The sequence below is a fragment of the Apteryx rowi genome, unplaced genomic scaffold (assembly GCF_003343035.1).
Source record: "Apteryx rowi isolate R43461 unplaced genomic scaffold, aptRow1 scaffold_433, whole genome shotgun sequence".
Taxonomy (NCBI): Eukaryota; Metazoa; Chordata; class Aves; order Apterygiformes; family Apterygidae; genus Apteryx; species Apteryx rowi.
Window position 1 is genome coordinate 387,389 of NW_020450687.1, and position 4,613 is coordinate 392,001.

Below are 4,613 nucleotides of genomic sequence, written 5' to 3' on the forward strand. Positions count from 1 at the left end.
CTCAACGCTTTGAGCTTTATATTTTGGGAAAAGCAACCTCGTGCCCTTGGTGCACGGCGTGTGCGGCGGGAGGTTTAGGGGAGCGCGCTCGGAGCCGGGAAGAGCCTCCCCGGGGGCTTCGGTCCGAGACGGTCGCCGTCTCAGAATAAAGTTCTCCGTTGTAGTTGAAGACTGCTGACAGCAATACTATGCAATCTATGTTGTTGGGGGCACTTTTTTTGTTGTTTGTGTTTTCGTTTTCAGGGAGGCGCGCGCGTGAATTGGCGCGGGAGGCGATGGCGTCGGGTGCCGACGGCGGCGGGGGGGAAAGGACCGGCGATTTTTTTTTTTTCTTGGCCCTTCCCGGGGCAGCGCCGGCTCCCCCGAAACCGCCTCGCACTTACGATCTTTCCCCCCCCCTCCTCCGGGTGCCCCCGACCGCTCGGATTTGGGGGGCAGCACCGGGCACCTGCCCCCCCCCCCCCCCCAGCAGGTTGCGACACCCTGAAAGGTCTCTTTAAAGGAGGGGGGGGGGAAATCCATCTTGATTGTACATTGTTACTTTTTATAGCTTATTTTGTTTTATCAGTTGTAGATAATTCCTTGTTGTCTTATATTAAGAAATACTTGAATGATGTACAGTACGCGATGCCTTGAGCTGGTGTTGTGAAAGCTGTTGTTAATGCTGCGCGCCGCAGCCTGTGTCGTTTTTTTCTTTTCTTCTTTTTTTTTAAATTGTGGGAAGGGGATGGTGGGGGAACGTCTCTGAATTTTTCTTTCTTTCCCCCCCCCCTTCGTGCTTTTCTTGGCAAACCAAGCTTCCCACCTGGAAGATCTATCTTTATATATACACCCTTGCGAAAGGCTCGTGCGGGGCACGTCCTCGTCGTTCGAGTCCCGGCCGCCCCGAAACGCTGCGGGAGCTTTTTCCGGGCGCTGCTTGGGCCCGGCTTGGCTTAACCAGCCCTTTTTTTTTGGCTTGGTGGCTGGGTTTGGAAGGGGGACAGCGGCGAAGGGCGGCTTGTCCGCGCTGCCGTCGCCTCTCCCGGGGCTGCTTTCCCGACAGATGCTCCCCCCGACCTGCTTGGCAGTGCCCGACTGCCCTCTTCCTCGCCGCAGCCCTTCGCCCGCCTCTTCGGGCTCTTGCAAAGCCTTTCCCACCCCGAAAAGCATCTGTCCTGGAAACCACCTTAAAAAGTCCTTTTTTTTTCTTTTTTTTTTTCTTTCTTTTTTTTTTCCTCTTTGTTTTAAGCTGGAAACTTTAAGCGTTTTGGCTTCCCCCCTCCCCATCCCTCCGTCGGCCGACTAACTCGACTTAGAACTGGTTAGAAACTTTTACTGTGAAGCTAACTTTTTTTGTTTTGTTTTGTTTTTAATCAATACGGGAGAAACTTTTCTCCGCTTTACAACTGATGAAGACTGCCAAAGCTGGTTCGACAAGAGTCACGTGAACGCGCACTGTTGGTTTGTACCACGGCAGCCTCCGGTCGGGGCGGGGGGCTGGCTTGAAAATTGAAAACAGACTTAAACAAACAAAAAAAAATTAAAAAGGAAAAAAAAAAACAAAAAACAAGCACTTTACTGTATGTACCAGGTGAACTGATACAGCTGAATTGAAGTTTTCCTTTATAACAATTGTTGATGCCAGAATTTTGTATTCTGTTTTGTAAGGATTTAATAAAAATGCCTTGAGACCTACGTGAGAAGGTGGCTTCGTGCGTCTGCTTTGCTCCTGTGCCCTAATTCCTAAATTAGAGGGAGGAATTGGGTACTGATTTATGGGGGAAGGCCTGGGCTGGCCGAGGAGCGGGCCGGGACCCTGCGGGAAAGATGCTGGGGGCCCCAATTGCTTTTCCCTAGAGGTGGTGGTGGGAGTGAGATACCTGGAGAGAATTGCCTTGAAGGGGTTGAGCTTGACTTATTTAAGCCCAGCTCTGTTTCTTGGTGCCCAAATGCAGCTCTGGATAGTCGCAGGCTGTCTGCGAGGTGGTTGGAGTTAGGACTGGAGTTGCAGGAGAGGCTATTTCGGACCGGTCCTGCCGGGCCGTCAGGTCCCGGCTCTGCAAGCCAGAAGCATGAGCTGGCGGCGGCTCCAGCCCTGACTCACTTCTCCTGGCCTGGTGGCGTGAGCCTTCGGGTGCCCCAAATAGGGTGCGGGAGCGTCACCGTGCAGCGCCGTGCATGGTGCTGCCTCCCGGCCAGGGCTGCAAAAGAGGCGCTAGACTTTTGGGACATCTTCACCCCCCGGTCCCTGGCACTATCGGCCCCCTCTGCCTTGGGGAGAGGGATCTGCTGGGCTGGGGAGGGGGAAACTGAGGCAAGAAGCGAGTGCATAATAAAAATAAATGAATTAAAAGGTGATGGGGGTATTGGGGATGGGGGAAGCACGCAGGGGCGGAGGAGAAAGCAAGCTGGGGATCGGCAGGCAGCGAAGGGCTGCAGGAGCCCTGGCTTGCTTTGTTCCACGGCCAGGGAAGACCTGATTTAATTTATTTCATGTAATTTAATTTTTGAAGCATGTTCTGGCCCAGGAAGAAGGTTTCCAGCCTGGTGCTGGGGGAGCTGCGAGCCGCCCTGCTGTACTCAGATATTGTGTCTGGGTTAGGATGCAGGTTGGAGCAGCACAAAGCCCATCCACTCCGTTACGTCCCGCGCGTTTGGCAGGTCCGAGCCCTCTCCGTGGGGAGAGGACTCGCAGGCTGGCGTCCCGCCGTGTGGAGCAAAGCTATTGCTCCCTCCCGTGCCTGGAGCCACTGCAGCACGTCCAGGCGATCCCGAACATTTTAGCAGCGTCCTGCTGGCCAATTTCCCTTTCCTCATCTTCCTCCCTTGCACATCCTGCTCTCCCAGACCTTCCCCGCTCACGTGTCGTCTCACCTGGGCTTGAGCCCTCAAATCGCTGCTCCTCAAACCCTTCCTTCTCCTGCCCTTTGCTCGCGGTCTGTCCCACAAACTGCCCTCCCATCGTCACCTGTATCCTGGGCCTCGCTGCTGAGGCCGGTTTGGATTTTTTTTTTTTTTTTTTAAATCTCATTGCAAAATTTCCTCCCATGGTGGCTCTTCCTTTCCCTGGCGTCCCCACCCCCAGAAAGCACCCGCTGGTTGGAAACCCCTTCGCTGCACGTGCGGAGAAGGGCAGCGCTGAAAACAGGCCCGCGCTGAATCAAAATAACCCGCGGCACTCGGTTGCTCAAGCATTGTCCCAAAATAGGCTCTCCCGCTGGGCGACGGGCGATATAAATAAGCCTGCAGCACCGCGCGCTGCAGAAACGCTCCGCGCGGGAGCGGAGGCGAGCCGATGGAGCCCGCGCCGGCCGGCACCACCACGGGAGCCAAGGGTGCAAGCAGAGCAGCTTGGGGTGCCTGTGCGGCTTCTCCAGCTTTCTGGATTTAACGGAGACGTTGGCTCCGAGCAGAGCGGCCGTGGCGCTTGGACCGCCAGCAGGATCGTGCCCAGCTTCGGTGCGGACGTGGCGACCGGGGGCGGCCAGACCTCGAGGAGGGGGAGCAGGCAGATGAAGCATCTTCATCCTTTCAGGGGGAATGAGCCTGGCTCTACAGACAGCAGAAGATCTGGGTGAAGATCCAAAGTCTTGATTCATTGACTGATCACTTGGAAACAACCCCCCCAAAAAAAAAAATCAACCTGAAGGATGCAGGTTCCCTCAGCCCCAAACTCCTCTCCTAAATGTGCGGTGAGCCCCCAAACCACCCCGGCCACGAGGAGAGGAGGGGGGGAAGGGATGTTCTGCATCAAGCAAAATGGTTTGTTTTCCTTTTTGTGCTTTTAAAGGGCTCTGTGGGGTGGTGGTTGGGGGGGGGGGAGAAGCAGTGCGACGTTTGCAGTGATCCCCCCCTCCCGGCTCCTGTCCAGGCAACCAAAACAAACTGGTTTGACTTTTTTTTCTTTTTTTGGTGCTGTTTCAGTTGTCATTTTGGGGGATGATTTGTAGATGTCCAGGTTCTCCTCCCATGACCAGCTCTCTCTCGAGGACTGGGGGGGGGGGCACCCTCTGGCCAGCACTGCCGGGACCTTTACAGGATCACTGAGTCCTGGAAAACGGAGGAAAAAGCCCGAGCACGTTGGCATGGCCCTGCGCGCCACAGTGGCACTGCCCACGGCCGGAGCGCGGCGCGGGGCTGGCGAGTCAGGGTCTCACCTGTTGGAAGGTTTAACTAAAAGCTTATTCCTAAGGCATGAGGTTTGGCAAGGTTCATTTCATCCCTACGCTTGCTAACACCTAAGACGCGCCTGTCCCAGTTCTCCTGGGAGTTTGCTTTATTCTTAATTATAACCCCTTTTGGAATGAGTTGCTCAGCCAGGTTAGTCTAGCTACATAGTCCTTTGCTTGGGCTATATATTCCAAATATATATTTTTTGCCTCTACAAGTCAAAGAAATGTCAGGTGGCCTCTGCCATCAAGCTCTCTGGTTGCACTGTTTTCACTGTCCTCATCAGCTTGCAGCTTGCAACCGAGGACCTTTATTTCCAGCCCCGTATTTGGGCAGCCTTCACCGATGGAATTAAACTGACTCCTCCACCCAGAGCTATTACTATGGCGAGGGTTTCTATCGTATTATGATTCCTTATCAAAACCCAGCCGAAAATAGCGCTGCCTTTCGCTGAGTGCCTG